Source organism: Ranitomeya imitator, chromosome 6, assembly GCF_032444005.1.
Source record: "Ranitomeya imitator isolate aRanImi1 chromosome 6, aRanImi1.pri, whole genome shotgun sequence".
NCBI classification, from domain to species: Eukaryota; Metazoa; Chordata; class Amphibia; order Anura; family Dendrobatidae; genus Ranitomeya; species Ranitomeya imitator.
Window position 1 is genome coordinate 315338831 of NC_091287.1, and position 17863 is coordinate 315356693.

Here is a 17863-nt window from a genome sequence, read left to right on the forward strand (position 1 = left end):
GAGGAGTGTATTATACTATATGGAGGACTGAGGAGTGTATTATACTATATGGAGAACTGAGGAGTGTATTATACTATATGGAGGACTGAGGAGTGTATTATACTATATGGAGGACTGAGGAGTGTATTATACTATATGGAGGACTGAGGTGCACATTATAATATATTGGGGCACTCTTGGATGCGATCTAGTGCCACTTCCCCCATCTTTCCTTTGGTGAGTGTTGTTCCTGCTGCATATTTGCACATTTTTGACCACTTGGTCAGAACATTATATATATATATATATATATATATATATATATATATATATATATATATATATATATATATATATATATATATATACCTTTACCTCTCACTATGTATTATGTACTATTGGGGCATAGGTGGCGCTATTGATCTGATACATCATCCGGTTTTAGTATCACTTTTTAGAATATATTTATATGACTTGAAATGTTTTTGTAATAAAGCTTACTATTTTGTAACCCTAAATACTCCTGTTTCCTCCGATCTTCTACATTATAATATATGGAGGACTATGGGGTGTATTATACTAAACAAGCAAAATGCTGCCTATTCATCGAGTGATTGGATTGTTTATGTGGGAACAGAAATCCTTATTCTCAGCAGCACATTGCTGGTGTAAACTGTAGTTGTGCTGCTGATAACACAATACTGTATGGGGACAGATTGATCTAATTGTGATTGTTCTGTCCACATCATTCTCTCAGTTGGTGTAAAGAGGCTGGGAAGCAAGCGAACAACTTCAGTATTGTCGATCACACTCGTTTAGTTGCCTAGATCAGTGCATGTAAATACTGCAGAAATGCTTCGCAGGGAGATGAGGCAAGGATGATGACAGTGGTAGTTAGCACCCGACGCCTGGGAATAGTGCTAACTCTACTGCTTTTCCCAGCCGCCAAAGCATTTAATTCTGGTATGTGTAATGATTTTTAGGGTTGATGTCAGCTGCGTAATGTCAGCGGCTATCAATCCCTGGTCTAAGTAATGGAGAGGTGTCTATCAGACATTCCCACTACTAGCCCAGACCTGGCGAGACCCAGCGACTCTGACCGTAGTATCAATACTGCTCTTCACAGTCGCCGAGCTCAGCGCAAGACCCCGAATATCTGAAGAGAGGTGACGTTACTGATGTCACCGCTTTTCAGAGTCACCGGGTCTCGTGCTGCGCAGCGGAACAAAAAGTGGCTGTAGGCAAAGTTTATGGAGCATCAGAATGAGGTTCCATAGCCTTTGGTCGTCTCATCCCTTCATTATCTACGAGATCCAGTTATGTAGGTAAAGTAGCGGCTTTTCTTGGTAATGCAACTAAAAGCTATAAATAGGACTGAGCTGTAATGCTGGATACAGCTGTAATTATATGTTATATAGTCGTGTTACACTCCCCCCACTTCTTGTAACCTACAAGTGTACAAAGATATTAGGCCGGTTTCACACGTCCAGATAATTCCGGTACCGGAGAAATCGGTACCGGAGTTATCCGTGTCCTCACGTAGCACATCAGTGTGGCACACGTGCGGCAGCCGTATGCCGACTGAGGACCACATGGACCATTAAGCGTTGTCCCTTGCTTTTGGTGCTGAAGCCGGCATTCATTCCTTCTCCCCAGCAGCGTTCGCTGGAGAGAAGGAATGAAAAATCAAGGTTTTTTTTTTTGCTAAAAATAAAGTTTGGGGTCACCTCCCACCTCCCATCTCCTGTGCGCCCGCCCGCTTGCTGAGAAATACTCACCCAGCTCCTGCGATGTCTGCTCTCAGCGCCGGCAGCCTGTCGTGTGTGAGAAGAGATGAATGGCGCCTTCAGCACCACATGCAGGGGGGACAGCACTTACTGTAGCGCTGTCTCTCCTATGCGGTACGTGCACACGGAGGAGAGTGCACACTGTTCTCTGTGTGCAGGACACTTTGCAGACCGTGCTGCCGGAGAAAAGCGGACATATCTTTGTGTTTTCAACACGGACACACGGTCCGTGAAAACACGGAGACATGTGCATAGACCCATTCATTTGAATGGGTCTACGTGTGTCAGTGTCTCCGGTACGTGAGAAAACGGTCAGAACACGTACCGGAGACACTGACGTGTGAAAGAGGCCTTATACAGTCACCATGTGACAAGTGGGCCTGTGTAACTTCAAATGCCAATGCCAGAGCTGAATTTTAGTCCCAGTCCGGCCCTGATGGACAGTAACACAAGTCGTCACTTTAGCTGTTTACCGAAATACCGTGCTCAAAAAAAATAAAGGGAACACTACAATCCCACATTCTAGAAATCACTGAAATATTTCAGTTGCAAATCTTTATTCATCACATAGTGGAATGTGTTGAGAACAATAAAACAAAAATGATCAACGTAAATCAAAGTTAATATCCCATGGAGGTTTGGATTTGGAATGATACTCAAAATCAAAGTGGAAAATCAAATTACAGGCTGGTCCAACTTCAGTGGAAATGCCTCAAGACAAGGAAATTATGTTCTGTTTTTTGTGTGTGGCCTCCAACGTGCCTGTATGACCTCCCTACAACGCCTGGGCATGCTCCTGATGAGGCGGCGGATGGTCTCCTGAGGAATCTCCTCCCAGACCAGGACTAAAGTATCCGCCAACTCCTGGACAGTTTGTGGTGCAACGTGACGTTGGTGGATGGTGCGAGACATGATGCCCCAGATGTGTTCAATCGGATTCAGGTCTGGGGATCGGGCGGGCCAGTACATAGCTTCAATACCTTCATCTCGCAGAAACTGCTGACACACTCCAGCCACATGAGGTCTGGCATTGTCCTGCATTAGGAGGAACCCAGGGCCAACCGCACCAGCATATGGTCTCACAAGGGGTCTGAGGATCTCATCTGGGTACCTAATGGCAGTCAAGCTACCTCTGACGAGCAAATGGAGGGCTGGGCGGCCCCCACACCGTTACTGACCCACTGCCAAACCAGCTGAAGGATGTTGCAGGCAGCAGATCGCTCTCCACAGTGTCTCAAGACTCCGTCACGTCTGTCACATGTGCTCAGTGTGAACCTGCTTTCATCTGTGAAGAGCACAGGCTGCCAGTGGCAAATTTACCAATCCTGGTGTTCTGTGGCAAATCCCAAGCGTCCTGTACATAGTAACATAGTAACATAGTTAGTAAGGCCGAAAAAAGACATTTGTCCATCCAGTTCAGCCTATATTCCATCATAATAAATACCCAGATCTACGTCCTTCTACAGAACCTAATAATTGTATGATACAATATTGTTCTGCTCCAGGAAGACATCCAGGCCTCTCTTGAACCCCTCGACTGAGTTCGCCATCACCACCTCCTCAGGCAAGCAATTCCAGATTCTCACTGCCCTAACAGTAAAGAATCCTCTTCTATGTTGGTGGAAAAACCTTCTCTCCTCCAGACGCAAAGAATGCCCCCTTGTGCCCGTCACCTTCCTTGGTATAAACAGATCCTCAGCGAGATATTTGTATTGTCCCCTTATATACTTATACATGGTTATTAGATCGCCCCTCAGTCGTCTTTTTTCTAGACTAAATAATCCTAATTTCGCTAATCTATCTGGGTATTGTAGTTCTCCCATCCCCTTTATTAATTTTGTTGCCCTCCTTTGTACTCTCTCTAGTTCCATTATATCCTTCCTGAGCACCGGTGCCCAAAACTGGACACAGTACTCCATGTGCGGTCTAACTAGGGATTTGTACAGAGGCAGTAGAATGCTCTCATCATTCTACATGTACGGTGTTGGGCTGTGAGCTCAACTCCCATCTGTGGACGTCGGGCACTCAGCCCATCCTCATGAAGTCTGTTTCTAACCATTTGTGCAGACACATGCACATCTGTGACCTGCTGGAGGTCATTTTGTAGGGCTCTGGCAGTGCTCCTTCTGTTCCTGTGCACAAAGGCTGAGGTAGCGGTCCTGCTGCTGGGTTGTTGCCCTCCTACGGCCCCCTCCACGTCTCCTGGTGTACTGGCCTGTCTCCTGGTAGCACCTCCAGCCTCTGGACACTACGCTGACAGACACAGCAAACCTTCTTGCCACAGCTTGCATTCATGTGCCATCCTGGATGAGCTGCACTATCTGAGCCACGTGTGTGGGTTGTAGAGTCCGTCTCATGCTACCATGAGTGTGAAAACACAACCAACATTCAACAGTGACCAAAACATCAGCCAGAAAGCAATGGTACTGAGATGTGGGAGAGGGAGAGAGAGAGGGAACAAAAAAAAAAAAAAAATAATTGGACTTTGCATTGGGTTTCGGTCGATCCCCGACTTTGCGCCATAATCGGCCGATTTCACTCGACTCGACTTTAGAGATAGTCGGGTTTCGCGAAACCCGACTCGACCCTAAAAAAGTAAAAGTCGCTCAACCCTACTGACAAACATTGAAGTCTACATAGGTATTAAACCTACAGAAAATAAAATACAACATAACATACAGGGCTGTATTCAACAGATTTCAAGGATTTCAATAATTAATGACTACTATTAAATTAGAACAATATTTTATATGTGAGGCAATTAGGCTATGTGCACACGTTGCGGAATGGGGTGCAGAATTTTCTGCACAAAATCCGCATCTCCTGGCAGAAACCGCAGGTGCAGATTTGCAGCGGATTTTATGCGTTTTTTATGCGGAATTGATGCAGATTTTCTGCGTTTTTTACCACTGCGGATTTCTATAATGGAAGGGTGCAGAAACGCTGCAGATCTGCACAAAAGAAGTGACATGGGCTATGTGCACACGATGCGGATTTAGTGCGGTCCCACAGGGATTTTTCCACGCAGAAACGCTGCAGATCCGCACTGTGATTTACAGTACAATGTAAATCAATGTGAAAAAAAAAAAGCTGTGCAGATGGTGCGGAAAAATCCGAGCGGAAACGCTGCGGATTTAAAAGAAGTGCATGTCACTTCTTTTTTGCGGATCTGCAGCGTTTCTGCACCCTTCCATTATAGAAATCCACAGTGGTAAAAACTGCAGAAAGTCCACATCAATTCCGCATTAAAAAAAAACGCACAAAATCCGCATAAAATCCGTGGCAAATCTGCACCTGCGGATTCTGCCAGATGTGGATTTTGTGCAGAAAATTCTGCAGCCCATTACGCAACGTGTGCACATAGCCATGCACTTATTTTAAATCTGCAGCGTTCCGCGTGGATTTTTCTGCACCATATGCACAGCTTTTTTTTTTCCCATTGGTTTACATTGTGCTGTAAATCACAGTGCGGTCCTGCAGCGTTTTTGCGTGGAAAAATCCCCTGCGGATCCGCAATAAATCCGCATCGTGGGCACACAGCCTTACTCCGCCATTGGAGGGAACAGAATGTATATCTAACAAAAGTAGTGCTAAAGAAGGAGATGGTTTTATTTTTTGGTAGAGAATAGATCAGATGAAAAGTAAACGACCAGGTTGAAGAGATTACTGGACAGCTCCAAAATGTGTGGATTAAAGAACCTTTTTGGCCAGTTACGCCAGCAGAGTTGAGTAGAAGAGGGGAACAGAGAGTGAAGCCTCATTGGGGTGTAATACCATCCTAAAACTGTTTTCATATAGGAGTCAATATAAGAGGCACATTTGAAGGTGTGAGCTGCAAACACTATTGAACTCGTCCATTCATTGCTCGAGAATGTTTTATTCAATTCTTTTTATCACTATAAAAATGGAGTTGACTTTATAAAAACATTTTTCATGTCTATTAAAGGGAACCTGTAACCCCCCCCCCCCCGGTTTTTAACTAAAAGAGCCACCTTGTGTAGCACTAATGCTGCCATTATGTGATTGTGGCTCTTCTTTTTGTGGTCCCTTCCAACGCTGCAATATCACTTTTTATAATTTGCGCGCCATACTTTTATTCTGTCCGGGGGGCACGTCTTTTCCCCCGGACACAACCGCCTCCCAGCCATCACTCAGCCCCTCTGTGCGCCGCCTCCTCTACCTTCAGTAACGTACCTGGCGCCTGCGCTGTGCTTTCCTTTTTCGGGCAAACTCTGCATGCCCAAAAAAGGAAAGCACAGTGCAGGAGCTGTGTTGCAATGCATGCCGAATTTGGAGATATTTATAGAACTCTATATTGGGAATTTTGAAATGATTATGTAAAGACGCAAAAGAGAGGATGTTAGGACCTTCATACAAATCTTTCACTAGTACAATGCCCCATTTGGTCCAATCTTTCACATTAAGATCTGGTATTATGAGTTCTAAGGTTTCCAATGGAGTTATGGCCATGTGGCAGCCTCTTTTTAAAGGGACCAAAAGTAAATGGACAAAGCTCTTACATGGGCGATACCTCATTAATTTACAATTGATCAAGCAGGTTAAAGGTCTGGAGCCAATTTAAGGTGTGGCATTTGCATTTGGAAGCTGTTGCTGTGAACCCACATGTGGTCAAAGCAGTTATCAATGGAAAAGAATGAGTTTTATTATACTCACCTGCAGGGCAGTCAGGTCCGATGGGCGTGGCTCTTCTTGGTCGGCGCCTTGCATCTTCATATGATGATTGCTACCCTCCTGCTTACTTCTTGTGGATGACACGACCCGGCATCATCGACTCAGGCTCCCCAGCATTGCACTACTGCGCAGGCGTACTTCTCTGCCCTGTTGAGGGCAGAGCAAAAGACTGCAGTGCACAGGTGCCGGGGCTCTATGACCTTTTCTGGCACCTGCGCACTGCAGTACTTTGCTCTGCCTTCAACAAGGCAGAGAAGTACATCTACACAGGAGGTCTATGCCGGGGAGCCCGTGTGGATGATGCAAGGTCGTGTCACCCACAAGAAGCAAGCAGGAGGGCGGCGATCATAAGAAGATGGGAGGCGCCAGACCAGGACCAGCGACACCCATCGGACTAGATAGCCCTGCAGGTGAGTATAATAAAACTTATTTTTCAAACCTTCCAGGTCGGGTTGGGGGCTTATATACAACATTATAGAATTAAATATATCAGCCCTGAAAGGTGATGAACATATCTTATATCGGCCAAAACTGCTGACAGGTTCCCATTAAGCATACTTTACGCATCATTGGGTGAAGCACATGATGTACAATCACTTTTTTTCTGTCTTTAGTATACTACACAATTTTGTGAGTTCTTTATATCCAGTGATTTTACCCCAAGAGACTTTTTTCACTGTGGTAGTCACAGCAGTTCAGGAACTCACACTGTGCCTGGTGATGTGGCCAAGAAATTGTCCGATTTTGCAGGTGGATCAGCTGTTTCCCCCACAAAACATCAAAGATCTAACAGTTGTCTACGCGATTCTGCAGGTGTTCCCACTGGGAAAAATCAAACAATTGTTCAATAGATAATTTGAAAAGCATGATAAGCGGCCATTAAGGTTTTAACCTGCACCATAACTGCAATGTGAATGCAACATCTGCCCATATCCTTAGAGTGACAGGTCCGAAGAGCAATTACAGTAGGCAACAAATACTTGTTTGATTTATAGCGGCTGCGAAGGAATATAGCATATTAAAGGGGTTGTCCACTACTTTCAATTAACCTCCCAATGTATTCCCCGGGGCCCCTACTGAATTTTGTAAATACCTTTTGTAGCCGTTTTCGCCTGTGAGCAGCGCTATGGCGGCGGCTGAGTCCGGGTCACGTGATCCCCAGGCTGCAGGCGCCGTTAATTTCCGCCGACTCTGGAAATTGACATGACGTCATGAGCAGGCGTGACCCAGCCTCCACAGACAGCAGTCACTCATCAAGAGTGACTGGGCTGTGGGTCGGGCTGTGGGCTATGCTGGGATGTGAGGGCGGGGCTAGGCAGGAATGTGGGGCACGCTGTGTGATGGGATGGGCGGGCGGCCGGGGTGTGTGTTGTGTCTCTGTGTGCAGGCATCGTCCGATGGGACTACAAGTCCCATCGGGCTATGCCTGCTACAGTGACAGTGAGTTACACATTAGGCAATGATGGGACAGTAGTAGTCCCATCATCCGGCTAATGTGTTGAAAGTTAAAAAAAACCAAACACATACAGTACATACAACATACATACATAGAACACACATGCAGACATACATACAGACATGCACCATACATACAGACATGCACCATGCGACATGCACCATACAACATGCGCATGCACCATGCAAAAATGCACGATGCGACAGGCACCGTACAGAACATACAGTACATATAACAGAGTACACACTCACCATCACTTGTCACTTTGATCCCCTAAGCCAGTGTCATCTGTAAAAAAATATTAAAACAAACAAACACTATACTCCCTGATCCGCAGATATCCAATTAAAACGAGTGCCCCTCGACGATCTCCCATGGAGAACAGCAGCATCAGCTGATGCGACGGCTCTCCATGGGCTCAAGGAATACAATGATGGAAGAGATCCTTCCACAATGTATTCCTACGCCCCTGTGAGAAAATAGTCCCTAGTCTCACTTCTGGCACTGCTGTGTGAGAAAGTTGCCACGCAGCAATGCCATAAAGTGAGACCCTGAACTAAGGTAACCTTAGTGATACACAGCAGGAGACATTGTCTCCTGTCAGTGTGTCACTTTAGGTCCTATAGAGCAGTGACATCACCCGATGTCACTGTTCTATAGGGGAGATCGTCATAGGACCCTCGTTATTAATTGGACTGCGTCGGACGGAGTATACGGTTTATTATTTTTAATTTTTTGCAGTTGATCGAGTATGGTAAGTATGGTTAAATTAAGAATATTAAAATACTGTTTTCTGGCTGGGTCTATATTTTTTTAACCCTTTCACTACTCTAGGATTAATACTGGATAGGCGTCTTATTGTCGCCCCTCCATTATTAACCGGGTTTAATGTCACCTTACAATAGCAAGGTGACATTAACCCCTTATTACTCCATATCCCACCACTACTCGGGAGTGGGAAGAGGGGCTAAGTGCCAGAATTGGCGCATCTTACAGATGCGCCATTTCTGGGGCGGCTGTGGGCTGGTATTTGTAGCTGGGGGGGGGGGGGGGCAATATCCATGGCCCATCTCTAGGCTATGAATATCAGCCAGCAGCTGTCTGCGTAGCCTTTCTGGCTGTAAAATATATTGCGCGTTTTTTGCATGGTTTTGGTACCTTTTTGATGCAGTTTTTTGGCGGTTTTGATGCGTTTTTGATGTAGTTTTTGGTGCAGTTTTGTGTTGTGAATTCTGTGGCTGAATTCACTCCTGTGGTCACAAGTGGTACTGCAGCTTCTGGGCTTCCTCCCTCAGGTGTTCTGGTGAGCTCGTTGGCTGCCTTGTTATTTAACTCCACCTGATTCTGTCTTCCTTGCTCCTTGTCAATGTTCCAGTGTTGGATCTGAGCTTCTGGATCTTTCCTGTGGCCTGCTGCTCTGCTTAGATAAGTGCTTCTTTGCTTTTGTTGCTGTTTTTTCTGTCCAGCTTGTCTATTCGTTTTTGCTGGAAGCTCTGAGACGCAAAGGGTGTACCGCCGTGCCGTTAGTTCGGCACGGTGGGTCTTTTTGCCCCCTTTGCGTGGTTTTTTGCTTTAGGGTTTTTTGTAGACTGCAAAGTTCTCTTTGCTATCCTCGCTCTATCTAGAATATCGGGCCTCACTTTGCTGAATCTATTTCATCCCTACGTTTTGTCTTTTCATCTTGCTAACAGTCATTATATGTGGGGGGCTGCCTTTTCCTTTGGGGTATTTCTCTGAGGCAAGTCAGGCTTGTATTTCTATCTTCAGGCTAGTCAGTTCCTCAGGCTGTGCCGAGTTGCATAGGTAGTGTCAGGCGCAATCCACAGCTGCCTTTAGTTGTGTTTAGGATAGGTTCAGGTATTGCGGTCTACAGAGATTCCACGTCTCAGAGCTCGTTCTATTGTTTTTGGGTTATTGTCAGATCACTGTATGTGCTCTGATTACTGGCACACTGTGTTACTGGATTTCCTTCATAACAGTTTTGATGCGTTTTTTATGCAGTTTTTTGGCGGTTTTGATGTATATTTTGGTGTGGTTTTTGCGCGATTTTTATGCGTTTTTTTAATGCTTTTTTGTATGCGTTTTTAAAAGCTAAATAAAGATGTATTATTGAACAAAAAAAAAAAGATTTGTGATGTAATTATTGGCCAACATCCTCTTTTACATTTGTCCAACCCACACTCCATTACACACACAGATAGAAAGATAGATAGATGGATGAGATGGATAGACAAATCTACATATAGATAGATATATGAATAGATAGATCTATGCATCTATAGATCTATCTATAGATATATCTGGATTGATATATCTATGGATAGATATATCTATTGATAGATGTATAGATATTGTAGGGTACGCGCCCACTGTCCGGATTACATCCGGATTAGCTGCAGATTGGATGCTGCGTACTTGTAATCCCATCGGATGATGCCTGCACACACACCCCCGCAGACCCCCCGCACACACCCGAACAACCCCACACACACCCGAACAGCCCGCAGACCCCTCCCGCACACACATACACGCACACAGTCACCGCCCACACACTTCCCTCCTCCCGAGCTGCAGCGTTTCTCGGACCCACATCTGCAGCAAAACTGCAGATCTTTTTTACATCTGCGGTTTTGCTGTTGATGTGCCCGACTCAATGCAAGTCTTTGGGTGCAGAAAAGCTGCAGTTCTGCACAAAAGAAGTGACATGCTGCAGAAAAAAAGCTGCGTTTCGGTGCGGCTTTTTTCGCAGCATGTGCCCAAGTCTGCGGCTCCCATAGACTTACATTGGTTGTGCACTACACTGCGGATTTGATGCAATTCCATGCGGCAAAAAACGCTGCGGATCTGCAATCAAATCCGCAACGTGTGCACACAGCCTTAGCATTTAGTGAACCTAGCAAAAAAGCCAAGCAAAAAACAAGTGTGTGATTGCACTTTTTTTCCCCAATTTCAGCGCACTTTGAATTTTTTTCACATTTTCTGTTACACAACATGGTAAAACCAATGATGTTGTTCAAAAGTAGAACTTGTCCCGTAAAAACAAGCCCCCACATGGCCATATTGACAGAAAAATTATGGCTCTGGAAAAAAAGGGGAGCGATAAACGAAAGCAAAAAAAGCTCCAAGGGTGAAGGGGTTTAGAAACATGAATATGGACATATCTATGGAAACATCAGGAGGGTCCATTCCATTACTGTCTGCTGCTGCCTATTACATAAATACCTAGCCCCAGGTATCAGTGTCTAGGAAGAATTTTTTTGGCATCTTAAGGCCGGCGTCACACTTAGCGTATAAAAATACGGTCAGTAATTTACGGCCGTAATACGCAGAAAAGTCCCCAAAATAGTGGTCCGTATCTCATCCGTAGGCAGGGTGTGTCAGCGTATTTTGTGTGTATATACAGGTCCTTCTCAAAAAATTAGCATATAGTGTTAAATTTCATTATTTACCATAATGTAATGATTACAATTAAACTTTCATATATTATAGATTCATTATCCACCAACTGAAATTTGTCAGGTCTTTTATTGTTTTAATACTGATGATTTTGGCATATAACTCCTGATAACCCAAAAAACCTGTCTCAATAAATTAGCATATTTCACCCATCCAATCAAATAAAAGTGTTTTTTAATAACAAACAAAAAAACCAACAAATAATAATGTTCAGTTATGCACTCAATACTTGGTCGGGAATCCTTTGGCAGAAATGACTGCTTCAATGCGGCGTGGCATGGAGGCAATCAGCCTGTGACACTGCTGAGATGTTATGGAGGCCCAGGATGCTTCAATAGCGGCCTTAAGCTCATCCAGAGTGTTGGGTCTTGCGTCTCTCAACTTTCTCTTCACAATATCCCACAGATTCTCTATGGGGTTCAGGTCAGGAGAGTTGGCAGGCCAATTGAGCACAGTAATACCATGGTCACTAAACCATTTACCAGTGGTTTTTTCATCTCCATAAAGCATTTCAGCCGATGGAAGCATGAAGTGCTCCAAAATCTCCTGATAGCTAGCTGCATTGACCCTGCCCTTGATGAAACAGTGGACCAACACCAGCAGCTGACATGGCACCCCACACCATCACTGACTGTGGGTACTTGACACTGGACTTCAGGCATTTTGGCATTTCCTTCTCCCCAGTCTTCCTCCAGACTCTGGCACCTTGATTTCCGAATGACATGCAAAATTTGCTTTCATCAGAAAAAAGTACTTGGGACCACTTAGCAACAGTCCAGTGCTGCTTCTCTGTAGCCCAGGTCAGGCGCCTCTGCCGCTGTTTATGGTTCAAAAGTGGCTTTACCTGGGGAATGCGGCACCTGTAGCCCATTTCCTGCACACGCCTGTGCACGGTGGCTCTGGATGTTTCCACACCAGACTCAGTCCACTGCTTCCTCAGGTTCCCCAAGGTCTGGAATCGGTCCTTCTCCACAATCTTCCTCAGGGTCCGGTCTCCTCTTCTCGTTGTACAGCGTTTTCTGCCACATTGTTTCCTTCCAACAGACTTACCATTGAGGTGCCTTGATACAGCACTCTGGGAACAGCCTATTTGTTGAGAAATTTCTTTCTGGGTCTTACCCTCTTGCTTGAGGGTGTCAATGATGGCCTTCTTGACATCTGTCAGGTCGCTAGTCTTACCCATGATGGGGGTTTTGAGTAATGAACCAGGCAGGGAGTTTATAAAAGCCTCAGGTATCTTTTGCATGTGTTTAGAGTTAATTAGTTGATTCAGAAGATTAGGGTAATAGGTCGTTTAGAGAACCTTTTCTTGATATGCTAATTTATTGAGACAGGTTTTTTGGGTTATCAGGAGTTGTATGCCAAAATCATCAGTATTAAAACAATAAAAGACCTGACAAATTTCAGTTGGTGGATAATGAATCTATAATATATGAAAGTTTAATTGTAATCATTACATTATGGTAAATAATGAAATTTAACACTATATGCTAATTTTTTGAGAAGGACCTGTGTATGTATGTATGTATGTATGTATGTATGTATGTATGTATGTATGTATATATATATATATATATATATATATATATATATATATACCGTATATACTCGAGTATAAGCCGACCCGAGTATAAGCCGACCCCCCTAATTTTGCCACAAAAAACTGGGAAAACTTATTGACTCGAGTATAAGCCTAGGGTGGAAATGCAGCATTTACCGGTGAATTTCAAAAATAAAAATAGATCATTATTTCCCCATAGCTGTGCCATATAGTGCTCTGCACCGTTCATATTTCCCCATAGGTGTGAACCATATAGTGCTCTGCACCGTTCATTGTGCCCCCTAGCTGTGCCATATACGGTGCTCTGCACCGTTCATTGTGCCCCATAGATGTGCCATATACGGTGCTCTGCACCGTTCACTGTGCCCCATAGCTGTGCCATATACGGTGCTCTGCACCGTTCACTGTGCCCCATAGCTGTGCTGTGCCATATACGGTGCTCTGCACCGTTCACTGTGCCCCATAGCTGTGCTGTGCCATATACGGTGCTCTGCACCGTTCACTGTGCCCCATAGCTGTGCTGTGCCATATACGGTGCTCTGCACCGTTCACTGTGCCCCATAGCTGTGCTGTGCCATATACGGTGCTCTGCACCGTTCACTGTGCCCCATAGCTGTGCTGTGCCATATTCGGTGCTCTGCACCGTTCACTGTGCCCCATAGCTGTGCCATATACGGTGCTCTGCACCGTTCACTGTGCCCCATAGCTGTGCTGTGCCATATACGGTGCTCTGCACCGTTCACTGTGCCCCATACATAGCTGTGCTGTGCCATATACGGTGCTCTGCACCGTTCACTGTGCCCTATAGCTGTGCTGTGCCATATACGGTGCTCTGCACCGTTCACTGTGCCCCATAGCTGTGCTGTGCCATATACGGTGCTCTGCACCGTTCACTGTGCCCCATAGCTGTGCTGTGCCATATACGGTGTTCTGCACCGTTCACTGTGCCCCATAGCTGTGCTGTGCCATATACGGTGCTCTGCACCGTTCACTGTGCCCCATAGCTGTGCTGTGCCATATACGGTGCTCTGCACCGTTCACTGTGCCCCATAGATGTTCCACATAAATTTGTGCCGCCGCTGCCGCAATAAAGAAAAAAAAACACATACTCACCTCCCTTGATTGCAGCTCCCGGCGTCTCGTTCCGGCGCCTCCATCTTCCCGGCGTCTCTGCTCTGACTGATCAGGCAGAGGGCGCCGCGCACACTGTATGCGTCATCGCGCCCTCTGCCTGAACAGTCAGAGAGCAGAGACGCCGGGAAGATGGAGGCGCCGGCCGGGAAGATGGATCGGCGCCCGGCGGCTGGAACGAGGACAGGTGAATATAACATACTCACCTAGTCCTGGCGATCCTCGCGCTGTCCCCTCCTGTCTTCGGTGCCGCAGCTTCTTTCTCTATCAGCGGTCACCGGCACCGCTGATTAGAGAAATGAATAAGCGGCTCCGCCCCTATGGGAGGTGGAGCCGCTTATTCATTTCTGTAATGAGCGGTCCCACGTGACCGCTGAAGAGAGGAAGAAGCTGCAGCGCCGAAGCCCGTGGGACGGCAGGGACAGCGCGAGGATCGCTGGGACTAGGTAAGTATACCTCAGCGCCCTCACCCCCTCACCCGCCGACCCCACCGCTACCGTGACTCGAGTATAAGCCGAGGGGGGCACTTTCAGCCCAAAAATTTGGGCTGAAAATCTCGGCTTATACTCGAGTATATACGGTATATATATATATATATATATATATATATATATATATATATATATATATATATATATATATATATATATATATATATATATATATATATATATATATTAGTTAGGTCCATATATATTTGGACAGAGACAACATTTTTCTAATTTTGGTTATAGACATTACCACTATGAATTTTAAACAAAACAATTCAGATGCAGTTGAAGTTCAGACTTTCAGCTTTCATTTGCGGGTATCCACATTAAAATTGGATGAAGGGATTAGGAGTTTCAGCTCTTTAACATGTGCCACCCTGTTTTTAAAGGGACCAAAAGTAATTGGACAGATTCAATAATTTTAAATAAAATGTTCATTTTTAGTACTTGGTTGAAAACCGTTTGTTGGCAATGACTGCCTGAAGTCTTGAACATCACCAGATGCTGTGTTTCCTCCCTTTTGATGCTCTGCCAGGCCTTCACTGCGGTGGTTTTCAGTTGCTGTTTGTTTGTGGGCCTCTCTGTCTGTAGTTTAGTCTTTAACAAGTGAAATGCATGCTCAATTGGGTTGAGATCAGGTGACTGACTTGGCCATTCAAGAATATTTCACTTCTTTGCTTTAATAAACTCCTGGGTTGCTTTGGCTTTATGTTTTGGGTCATTCTCCATCTGTAGTATGAAACGACGACCAATCCATTTGGCTGAATCTGAGCACACAGTATGGCTCTGAATACCTCAGAATTCATTCGGCTGCTTCTGTCCTGTGTCACATCATCAATAAACACTAGTGACCCAGTGCCACTGGCAGCCATGCATGCCCAAGCCATCACACTGCCTCCGCTGTGTTTTACAGATGATGGGGCATGCTTTGGATCATGAGCTGTACCACGCCTTCACCATACTTTTCTCTTTCCATCATTCTGGTAGAGGTTGATCTTGGTTTCATCTGTCCAAAGAAAGTTCTTCCAGAACTTTGCTGGCTTTTTTAGATGTTTTTAGCAAAGTCCAGTCTAGCCTTTTTATTCTTGATGCTTATGAGTGGCTTGCACCATGCAGTGAACCCTCTGTATTTACTTTCATGCAGTCTTCTCTTTATGGTAGATTTGGATATTGAAACGCCGACCTCCTGGAGAGTGTTATTCACTTGGTTGGTTGTTGTAAAGGGGTTTCTCTTCACCATGGAGATTATTCTGCGATCATCCACCACTGTTGTCTTCCGTGGGCGCCCAGGTCTTTTTGCATTGATGAGTTCACCAGTGCTTTCTTTCTTTCTCAGGATGTACCAAACTGTAGATTTTGCCACTCCTAATATTGTAGCAATTTCTCGGATGGGTTTTTTCTGTTTTCACAGCTTAAGGATGGCTTGTTTCACCTGCATGGAGAGCTCATTTGACCGCATGTTTACTTCACAGCAAAACCTTCCACATGCAAGCACCACACCTCAAATCAACTCCAGGCCTTTTATCTGCTTAATTGAGAATGACATAATGAAGGGATTGCCCACACCTGTCCATGAAATAGCCTTGGAGTCAATTGTCCAATTACTTTTGGTCCCTTTAAAAACAGGGTGGCACATGTTAAGGATCTGAAACTCCTAAACCCAGCATCGAATTTTAATGTGAATACCCTCGAATGAAAGCTGAAAGTCTGAAATTCAACTGCATCTGAATTGTTTTGTTTAAAATTCATTGTGGTAATGTCTGTAACCAAAATCAGAAAAATGTTGTCTCTGTCCAAATATATATGGACCTAACTGTATATATATATATATATATATATATATATATATATATATATATATATATATATATATATATATATATATATATATATATATATATATATAATGTATCTATCTATCAGTGAGAACACCAAAGGAATCTTCACATACGGCCAATAGAGTAAAATATAATCTTTATTAATAATACTAAAAGACAAATCTATCAGTAACAGGTACAAAATCACAGGCACAGGTAACAGTAGGTGGGAAACCCCAGGTAATGACTCCAAATTTAGCAGAACAGGGTATATAGTAATAACTCACAGAAAGTGTAATGTGACACTTAACGCAAATACCATGTCTAACAGCTGTGTAGCCATGCACATAAAGGCACAAGACATAAAATACAAATGTAGAAACAATCAATGTTGTAACATATTTACCAAGGAGCACTCCTGGGGACCCACCACACCCGACGCGCGTTTCGCAAGGAAATGCTTCGTCCAGGGGTGGTTGGGTACTGGCCAGCTATGGTAATATATTCCCTATGAACCAATGAGACAAGCGTCCTAATCAAATGGATAATAGATACCTGTTGTGCAAAGAACGCACATGTACACATGGGACGCCAGGATACCGGAAGTTGGTCGCCGCTATAGCGTAATTACATGCCACTATCACAACCGCCCAGAAATGCGGCCACCGAGTAGCAACAAAGATGGGACGCCAACGTCATATCCGGTGCGCCCTCCATAGTCAACAGTACGCGACACCTAGTGACTACACACCATCGGCGAGACTGCGCATGACCGGAAATGCCCACGTAGTACAGCATCCCAGTCGCGCAGAAATCATAGGGTAAAACAACCGATGATGTCATATCCGGTGCGCGCCCTATGTTCAGTTAATGCGACTCCTTAGAACTACTACATGCTGGGTTAAAATGCGCATGACCCAAACGAGACACCAATGCGCAACAGTAAAACCGCGGTTACTCATGAGCCGTAATAAGCAACGTAAAAAGTGCGTAAAGTGATTAAAGTGCGTAAGTGCAATAGGATGGGAACAAAACCTATAAAGGAAGAGTATTAAGGCATATACAACAAAACACAAAAGTATATATATAGATATATGGACACATATAATATCCATATAATATAATATGCAAGAAAACATAAATACATATATTTATTTGTAAGAGAGAGTATATACAACACATATAGTGCAAACAGTGCATGGACACACAACCGCACGACAGAGGGTAGATTCAAAGGAGCCAACAGCGACGAATATCACATAAGTCCAGTACTTGACGATCCACTGTAGATGACATATCCCGGTATTGAAAAATCCTTCAAGGGAAACAAAAATAAACAAAGGAATTAAAAATAACAAGAACCATAAAAACAAATAAAACCAAGCTAAAAAGCCAGAATCAAAAGACAGCAATGAGAACAAGACGACCGTTACAATAAGGGGCAACTGACTCAAACAGGTAGAAAGGGGGCGAAGCTGTTATGATCATTAAGG

The 17863-nt window shown here is 44.5% G+C and overlaps 1 protein-coding gene across 3 annotated transcripts in view; it reads right to left on the reverse strand.

The window, feature by feature from the left end:
• LOC138642549 (serpin B6-like) overlaps positions 1-17863 on the reverse strand; it is a 90072-nt gene that overhangs the window by 53654 nt on the left and 18555 nt on the right. The window lies entirely within an intron of this gene.